A 10,533-nucleotide genomic window follows, 5' to 3' on the forward strand; every position below is an offset into this window, starting at 1 on the left:
AGTTTACCAGGATGATCCCATTAACTTTCCCCTCTAATCAATTTGGTTCAGGGCAGTATATCTTGAAGAATATTTAAATCTCCTAAGTAGTGAACTGCACTCCATTATCTTTTCTACAATATTTGCCACTCACCCTTCAAGAAATGTCTAGAAAATAAATTACACTACTTGTCAAATTAATCACTGTCCTCAATATTGCACTTTCAGAACGTTAACAAAACAAGACTAAAATGCAACTTAACTTGACCACAACAAATGTAAAAAGATTCTTGACATCTAATTCAGTATTCTCTGATGGTGTGGAAGGAGCGTCGACTTGTGCGAAGAAAGACTTCCTCAGATCTTGTAATCTTACCTTCTGCACATGCCACAACTCTTCACCGCCATCACAATTGAGTTGTCTACAATAAGCCACTAAAAAGTGTGACTCCCTCTATAGTAATGCTTTTTTCCAATATGAACCCCTTCAATTCTGTCAACCCATCCCAAGATTACTAGTCAAGGTCATTCAGTGTGCAGATTCTTAAATAAATTATATCAGTTTGTCAGCATTAAGACCTAATTTAATCACCAAATCTGATCCTGCCAGCCCTTAAAAGAATTAAACATGCACAGATGTATACACTAACAAAATAGTCTACCTACATTTTTAATTCCTTCCCTGCCTCAAGCAAGCTGATGTACACAGGCCTATGTCCCACTTAACTAATCGGCATGTTCAACTCTTCAGTATTCTTTCAGATGCAAGACATACTTGTGGGATCAGTGAAGCCATTTGTGAGTATATCACATCCTATCTCATTCACAGTTAAGTCGATGACTTGTAAGACTAAGCCTTGCACTGTACATCATGTTTTCCCAGTACCTTTAACATTACCTACCTGTCTGTATGTAAGCTGCAGGAAGCAAGTATGACAGTCTAATTTTGACAAAATTCACACAGCAGACCTCACTGCTGGTACAACTGGCCTTCGCATGTCTGGTTAGGAAAACAAAACCAACTGTGAGGAAAGGACTCTCCACACTGCAAAGAGGGCAACTGAGCAGTACGATTGGCAGGAATGCACTATACTAAATATTTCTTACATAAGACCTTGCACAATTGTTGACCACACATCTGAATCCTTTGACTAATCTGCAGGACTCCACAGATGATGTGCACACTGTAAATGTTGGAGGATAGTGCAAGTAACCTACAAATAAAAAATCTCTTAACGGTGCCTGGGAACAATTACCACTCTGTGCTGTCCCAGTATTGAGAGCCTCCAACACTACAGCAGTGGTGATGGGCAAATAAAATTCCACCTGCACAGCAATAGAAACCACATCCAAACCATTCACAAAAGACATATAGAAACAGGTATTGTTCTTTTACTCCCTATGTACAGTAGTGACTATCCGTCAGAGTACTTACTCCAAGGCTTTCTAGCTCCAACTTCCCACCTTCCACTCCATTAACAACATTAGCCCAAAGCAACATTCCACTAGCCTTCATCAAACCACAAAGACACTACAGTACACCTAGCTGCCTTAGCCCCCTGCAGCTGAGTGAACTGATCTCTATTACTGCACATGTGCCCCCTGCACCTGGTTCTGAGCACCACAGCTCATACATCACTTTGGGAGGTTGAATCCAGCCCTGTACGTGCATGTTCACTGCACAATGTGCATAACCCCTCCGGAAACCCTATTCGTAAAGAGACTGCCCTGTGAGAGGAGCAGGAAAGCCCCTGAAGAACCACATTAGGAGGCATTAGTCAGGTTTATTAGCAGGCATAAAGGACATGCAGTATATGCTGTTGAAAACCACCTGCACTGCGGAGAGAGCAGACTGATATGTTTTTGATACACACATTACAATGTCAAACGTTGATTTTCAAGAAATGTAAAAATGCTTCCTGTTTCTGTGAATACACTCCTGACTTATTTACCTCTGCAAGGAGTCCAACTATGGGGTGGGGGGCGGGAGGGGAACAACATTCTCTCTCTGCCATCCTGCCACACTCTGGTGGCATCGTATACAAGTTTGTTTTTATTTGTGAAAGAAAGTAAGGTTGAAATAAAAAAAGATTATTTTATGACGGTGGTTGATTGTTCACATACTCAATGGTTGCGTGTTGAGGTTTTGTAAGGTTATAGAACCATCTTGGGTTTTTTATAGTGATATATATTTTTTTTATTCAGTTGTGCCATATTGTTTTTTGCTTTTCATGGGTATTTTCTTTTGTGTACAGCCAATATCAACCACCTGGATCTTTTTCCGTTTTTTTCCTAGATTCCTGTTGAGGATGAGATTGTTGTGCGCGTATGAGTGATATAAATATATATATATATTATTTTTTTTTTAATAGAATGAAGAGAAAAATAATCTGTGCTCTCAAGGAATGTATTAAAATGTAAAGTGTAAAAATAAAACAAAAAAAATTCTTTTTAGAAAAGAGAAAAATAATAAACCTATTGATGCATTCCATGGCTGTGTTTCAAGTGGGAACATATACAAAAACTTAAAGAACTTTTAATAAAAATGTTATATATGAAATCCCTTGTGTCTTGCTTCTTTATATCAAGAACCCCTGTTAAGGAAGTTTAGGCAACATGTCAGCTTTTTATAGCAAATTCTGATGATCTGTTTTCTCAAGCGGCCCCTCAATTACTCTAACTGGCAAAATACTTTTGCCTCTACATACAAACCTGAGACACCGTCTTAAACTGTTAAAAGTACGATCTATTTTTGGTACAGTGGTACGTGTGTTCCATTTTGATTGTCTTATCCCACTTGTGCCCCTGTTTTTCCCTTTCTCTTATTCTTCTTCATGCTCCTCCATATTTTGTATTGATTTTTATTTTTTCCTGTCAGAATGTTCAAAACATAAGTCTTGAGAAGCAAAAGTGCAAATATACACGCCACAGTGTGTCATTATAATCATCTATTAATATACCACAGCATAAATATTCCCTAGGGTGCAGGAAAGTCCTAAATACTAAAAAAATATATATTAATCAGTAATGTAATGTGTCATGTACCACCTGAGACCCGCCCAAATGTTGTCAAATTTCCTGAGTGAAGAAGGGTCTCTTGCTATAGCAAGGGCCCGCTCTGACTCGTATGTTTGTTCGAAGAGCAACCACCATTCTGTTGCTTTGGGGGTAGCATCTGAGATCCAAGCACGGGCCACACATAACCGAGCACAGACTATCATTATTGACTGTAAACACTTGGTAACGTCATACATTCGTATTTAACACCCATCAAAATCTCTTTAGGGGATAAAACCATATGTAAGGTAAAACAAAGACATTAACTTAATTACATCAGACCAATACTGCTGGAGAGCAGGACATACACGAACATATGAGCCATATCTGCTGACTGTAGCCTACATTTAGGACACCTAGTTGTATCCCAGAGAGCATTAGAACTCCATTTAGAGATTATTTTGGGCGTAAAATATAAAAGATAGTCTTAAATTGTTGCAGCTTCAGATTGATAGAATGAACTGATCTGTCAACAATCTCCAATGCACTCCGTATATCTGAAACGAGCACAACTGTATGAAGTTGCCGACCCCATTTTGAAACCTTGCTTGGCAGTTCGGGCTGGACTGTTCCCATGAGGCACAGGGTAAAGGCTGATTTGCATATGGCCAGGTCTAAACTGGGGTGGCATGGTGAGCAAAAGAATGATGGATGTAACCCAGATCTCTTGACTGGGGGTGAATGTTTTGATTTGTTCTGCATTCCGTCCATCAATTGTGTGTCTTTGGCACTCTACATAAGGCTGAAAATAAAGATCCTGATAAAACAGGAAGAACTGCTCTGAAAAGGAGTTGGGGTTCGTATGAAGATTACCATCTACACCTCATGCATTGTATCATACATTTGGACTGCTTACCTGAGATTTGGTGAGCTAGAATTCATATTGTAGTACTTTATTTTTTACATACTTTGCTGCTATCTGCTCTTTCAATACCCGCCCTGACACAGACTGCTTTTCAATTTTGAAAAGATTGTTTAGTCCGTACAGCCTTGAGCAGTTGCCCAGGCATAAAGGATTTTTAGCCGTATAATTTCTTGCCGCAGTTGACGTGCAGCATCCAAAGCAGCTCGTTTTTGTTTGATGATAAACTGTAGTGTCCTGCCTCGAATATAAGCTTTCATAGTATCCCAGACAATAGAGGGTGTTGTGGTACCTATATTGTTGACAAAGATTTCCCTTAGTGTAGGTTAGATAGTCATTGTTATTAAGTGGACGACGGGGAAATGAAAACTTAGATTGGGTATCCTGTGTATTGGTGAGTAGGAATGTAAATTAAAGTGGGTTGTGGTCTGACACAATCCTAGGGCATAAGTCAATTTCTGCACTTACTAATAAAGGCCTCCTGACGAGCACCATATTAATCCTAGAATGCTGCCTATGTGGACAAGAATAAAAAGTATATCCAGCATTAGCTGGGTGCAAAAACCTCCATATATCAGTTAACTTATGAAGCGGAATCAGCTTTGATTGATGCCCTAGTCATATGAGGGGTAGTTTTGTGATTAGTTAAATCAATACTATAATCCATTACACAGTTAAAATAACCCATAATAATCAGTTCCTCCACCTAGTCTAAAAGCTCTAGGGAAAGCATATCCAAAACCTCCTGATTGTCAATGTTTGGCCCATACAGTTCACAGATAACAAATCTCTGGAAATACAAAAACAGTTGAGCGAGCACCCATCTCCCTTTTGGATCAGTTTTCACCATGTTACATTGAAAATTCTTTGCAGATAATAAAGCGACAACCGCGAATAGAAATTGTTTGTGAGGTGGTGCTCACTGTGTCATAGCCAAGTTGCTTCAGTAAAAGCTGATCCTTATATGCCAAATGCCTCTCATTCTGAAAGAGACACGTTAGTGATAGATTCCTTACCTTAGAATATTCCCCAGGCGTCAGTCTGGATCCGGAAACTTTTCTGCTTAGCAGTACTCCTGCGCGCCAGTAGGTGATGCTGTGCGGCTCCGCGCCCGTCTGCGGTGTCGTGCGCGCCGGAATGACGTCACGGAGGCAACTTAGGCGCCACCCATGCACGCTGACGTCAGTTCTTTCTTTTTCCGCGCCGAAATCGCAAATCCGGATTGAGCACGTACCTCGGTCATTTTTTGACTGCTTTTTTAAGACTTTTTTTGTCGTCTTCTCTTGTCTCCTGGTGCACGTAGGGATGCCCGGCTTTAAGTCTTGCGGGTCGTGCCACCGTAATATGTCGGTGACGGACCCCCATGACGTCTGCCTCTACTGCCTGGAGACCGACCACGATTCCCGAGACTGTCTGGACTGCCGTGCCATGGCCCCGAAGGCATTGCGGGAGCGGCGCCGGAAGTTGCTGGAGGTCCGGCACTCCTCTCGCCGCCGCTCCAGGTCTAGGGGCCGTTCGCGGGACCGTCGCTCCTCGGTCCCTAAGTCTTCACCTTCAGATTCCGGTAAGCGACGCCATCGGAAGAAGTCGAAGAGGCATGTTCTCTCTCTGACTTCCCCCCCCCCGTCGCTCCCCGGAGGCGGACGAGGGAGACAGGGGCTCCGCCCCTGCGGCTCCTCTGGAGCCTGGGAGTCCCGCAACCTACCCGCTCTACCCGGGTCCGTCGGCGACTCCCGAACAGCGGCAACAATTTCTTGCTGCCTTGGATCGCCTGTTTAGGCCTCGAGCTATCGCCGGTGCGCCTGCGGGCCCCGCGGCCCCGTCTCCAGATCCTGTTCACCGGCGGCACCGCCTCCGGCGCCAGACCCCGAGCCGCTGGCTCCGGCCCCAGCGCCGCCCCTGGTTCCGCCACAGGCGCCGCGCTGGGTGCCATTTATACCGCTCCTGCCTCGGTTCTCGGACCTTTTCATTCCGACCTGGGATCCTCATTGGGAGGCCGCTCCCGGCGCCACTGGCCCCTTCTCTGGCCCTGCCGCCGCGACCGGCTCCTTCTACCCCGGAGCCGGTTGAGGACTGGGATGGATCCGAGGACCCCCAGTGTGACTCCAAGCAGGATTGGGTGGATGACCTTCGAGACGCGTGTGACCTTGATGTGTCTTCTGACCCGGGGTTTGCCGCGCCTCCGCCTACTATGGAGGAGGGTGCTTCCTACACTATGGTACTGCGTCGAGCCGCAGAGACTCTTCACCTGGACCTCCCTACGGTGGCCCTTTAGACCAACCTCCTTACGGAGGTGCTCCAGACGGCATCTACGTCATCGGAGCCGCTGCTCCCTTTCAATGAGGCCATTACCGAAGTCCTCTTGGGTACTTGGTTGCGGCCGGCCTCGGGGGCGGCGGTAGATAAGAACGTCGCTAGGCGTCATCGCCCGGCGATCCCGCCTTCTTGACCACTCACCCCACACCTGAGAGCCTGGTCATTCAGGCCCCGACATCGCAGAGTGCTTTTCCCTCTGCTCCGCCGGACAAGGACTCTAAGAGGCCGGACCAATATGGCAAGAGGTTTGTTCTATTCAGACAGTTTGGGGATGAGGTTGGTTAATACCGCCTGCTTGTTGGGCCGTTACTCCCACACATTGTGTGATTCGGTAACGGAGGTTCTGCCTCAGTGCTCTGAGGAGGTCCAGGCTGTCCTTTCCCAAGCAATTGCGGAGGGCAAGGATGCAGCGAAGTTTGCCATCAGGTGTGGTTTGGACACCGCTGATTTGTTGGGCAGGGCGGTTTCCACGACAGTGGCGTTACGGCGCCACACCTGGTTGCGTTCCACTGGCTTCTCGCCCGATGTCCAGAGCTTGCTCATGGACATGCCCTTAGATGGCTCCCGCTTCTTTGGTGATAAGGCTGACAATGCCCTGGAACGCTTTAAAGACTCCTGTGCCTCGGCCAAGACTTTGGGTCTTTCCTCAAACTCCTGCCACGACGGGGTTTCGTTCCTTTCGTGGCCAGGGCAGGGGTACCCAGGCGCGCTCTTCCAGCAAGCCAGTGCAGAGCCAGCCTCAGTGAGGCCGCGGACGTGGGTTCTGCAGGGGCGGGTCTGGTAACCAGCGTACGGGGCAGTCCACTTCCAACCCCGCTCTTTCCGCCTCGAAATCTTCCTAATCCGAGCTTCAAGGGGCACCCCACGCCGGTGGGTGGCAGGGTTTGCCTCCACCTCCACCACTGGCGCAAGATTACGTCGGACAAGTGGGTGCTGCAGATCTTCCAGGGTTACTCACTCCCCTTTCTGTCCTCCCGTTCTGCCATGCCACCTCGGTACCACCGCATGTCGGGGGATCATTTGGCTCTTCTCTGTCAGGAAGTTACGACCCTCCTGGCCAAGGGGGCCATCGAGTACGTTCCCGATCAGGAAGTGGGGTGTGGTTGCTATTCCCTCTTCTTCCTGGTCCCCAAGAAGGACAAGGGGGCCTGCACCCCATTTTGGACCTCCGGGACGTCAATCGCTTCCTCCAGAAGGAGAAGTTCAAGATGCTGACTCTGGCTCGGGTCCTGTCTGCCCTGGAGACTGGATGGTAGCGTTGGACTTGCAGGACGCATATTTTCACCTTCCCGTCCTGCTGGCTCACCGGCGCTACCTGCGGTTCACGGTAGGCCAGGAGCATTTTCAGTTTGCCGTGCTCCCCTTCAGCATTACCTTGGGTGTTCACGAAAGTGATGGCAGTGGTTGCAGCTGTTCTGCGCAGGTCCAGGGTGTCAGTCTTCCCCTACCTCGACGACTGGCTGTTGTAGGCGGGCTCGCCCCAGGCAGTTGTCACCCACCTCCAGACTACGGCCGACTCCCTGCATCTGCTGGGGTTCTCCATCAATGTGCCGAAGTCGCACCCGAGTCCCTCTCAGAAGCTCCCTTTCATCGGAGCGGTTCTGGATTCGATGCGGTTTCGGGTTTATCCTCCCGAACAGCGAGTCCGGGATATTAAGGCTTTGGTTCCGCTCTTTCAGCCTCTATCCCGGGTTTCGGTCAGGATGTCCCTCCGGCTTCTGGGCCTGGTGGCCTCCTGCATCTTGCTGGTGCGCATGCCAGGTGGCATATGCGGGCTCTGCAGTGGGACCTGAAGTTCCAGTGGGCGCAGCATCAGGGCAACCTGTCCAATCATGTCCAGATCTCGGAGGGCACTGCACGGCAAATGCACTGGGGGCTCGCGCATCGCGATTGGGTCAACGGCAGATCCCTCTCCCTTCCCCAACCGAAGCACACGGTAGTGACGGATGTGTCCCTCCTGGGATGTGGAGGCTACATGGGAGAGGCGGAGTTCAGAGGCCTCTGGTCTCCGACGGAGTCCCGGCTCCATATCAACCTTCTGGAGCTGCGGGCGATCCGGCTTGCACTGAAGGCATTCGTTCCCTCTGTCCGGGGAAGTGTAGTGCAGGTGTTCACGGACAACACCTCCACCATGTGGTATTGCAACAAACAGGGCGGGGTGGGGTCCTGGACCCTTTGTCAGGAGGCTCTGCGCCTCTGGACGTGGCTGGAACATCACGGCATTACCTTGGTGGTTCAACACCTGGCAGGTTCTCTGAACGCCAGGGCGGATGAACTCCGCCGCCGGTGCATAGTGGATCACGAATGGCGTCTGCACTTGGAAGTGGCGCAAGGTCTCTTTCTGCGATGGGGAGAGCCTTGGTTAGATCTATTCGCCACCGAAGAGAACGCGCAATGTCATCAGTTCTGCGCGTTGGAATTTCCAAAGAGGCACTGGCTCGGAGACGCTTTTCGTCTCGAGTGGAGCTGCGGTCTGTTGTACGCCTTTCCGCCTTTACCACTTCTGCCCAGAGTGCTGAAAAAGATCAGGTGCGACCGGGCCCAAGTTATTCTAGTGGTGCCAGACTGGGCTCGAAGAGTATTGTATCCCGAGCTACTCAGGATGAGCATCAATCCCCCCATCCGTCTGCCTCTTCGGGAGGATCTTCTGTCGCAGCAGGGGGGGACGGTCCTCCACCCGAACCTGTCCAGCCTACACCTCCATGCTTGAAGATTGAACTTTTACAGTTGACACCTTTCGATCTTCCTCCCGAAGTCTGTGATGTCATCTTGGCAGCCAGGCGTCCCGCCACTAAAACGGTGTACGCCTGTCAGTGGAACAGATTTGTGGCATGGTGCACAGCTAAAGCTGTGGATCCCCTTTTTGCCCCTCTTTCTGAGGTTCTCCTGTTCCTTTCTTTAGCCGAGCAGGGCTCTGCTCTGGGCACTCTTAAAGGTTATCTTTCGGCTATCTCTGCCTTCCTAAGGCTTCCCGATCAGCCTTCTCTTTTTAAGTCCCCGGTTGTTAACCATTTTCTTAAGGGCATTACGCATACGTTCCCACCTGTGACCTTCATAATGCCTCAGTGAGACTTGAATCTTGTCTTGACTTTTCTGATGTGCTCTCCCTTTGAGCCCCTTCATAACTGTCCCTTAAGTCTTCTTACTCTCAAGATGGCTTTCCTGGTAGCTATCACCTCTGCCAGGAGAGTGAGTGAGCTCCAGGCTCTTTCCTCCAATCCCTCTTTCCTTTCTGTTCATCCGGACAAGGTGGTTCTGAGGACACGTCGCTCTTTTTTGCCAAAGGTTGTTACGCCCTTTCACATCGGGCAAACCATCACTTTGCCCACCTTCTTACCGCATCCTTCCAGGGATGAGGAGAGGCTCCACCGTTTGGACCCCAAAAGTGCGCTTGCTTTCTATCTGCAGCGTACGCAGCAGTTCCGGGTGGATGATCAGCTCTTTGTTGGCTACGTGGGCGTCAAAAGAGGTCGGGCGCTGCACAAACAGACCATCTCCCGGTGGGTCGTTCTGTGCATCAAAGCACGTTACTCCTTGGCTAAGAAGGAGCCTCCTGTGGGACTGCGTGCCCATTCGACCAGGGCAACTGCAACCACTACTGCCTTGGGACGCGGTGTCCCCTTGCTGGATATTTGTCAAACAGCTACGTGGGCCTCGCTGCACACGTTTACCAAGCACTACTGCCTTGACAGTCAGGTCGGAGAGACGGCTTCTTTGGCCGTTCTGTGCTCCATGACTTTCTGGTGTAAGCTAGTTCGCAGACCCACCACCGGGCTTAGTATTGCCGGGGTATCTATTCTAAGGTAGGGAATCTATCACTAACGTGTCTCAGATGCACAAGTTACTAGTTGTGTAATGATATATCTGTAAGAGACATTAGTTAGTGATAGATTCCTTACCGCCCCACCCATCCTCTCCGTTCTGCGAACAGATTACTAGGGTTAAGGTCATCCCCTTTTTGGGCCCTAGTTTTGTGCACCAGCAGTCAGTTGCTCGCATTTCGGCGCAGAAAGTTGTGTACAGAACTGACGTCAGCGCGCGTGGGTGGCGCCTAAGTAGCCGCTGTGACGTCCTTCCGGTGTGCACGACGCCGATGAGTGGCGCGGAGCCGTACAGCGCCACCTACTGGCTCGCAGGGGTACTGCTAAGCAGAATATTTTAAGGTAAGGAATCTATCACTAACTAATGTCTCTTACAGATATATCGTTACACAAGTAGTAACTTGTGCGTTGAGGCCAAAAGATGCAAGATGCCATTTCCTCCCTGACCAACTGTCACTTACATCGCGAGTTTAAGCTGGAAACATTCCAATTCATAAA

This window comes from Triturus cristatus, chromosome 7 (assembly GCF_964204655.1).
Source record: "Triturus cristatus chromosome 7, aTriCri1.1, whole genome shotgun sequence".
In the NCBI taxonomy this organism is placed as follows: domain Eukaryota; kingdom Metazoa; phylum Chordata; class Amphibia; order Caudata; family Salamandridae; genus Triturus; species Triturus cristatus.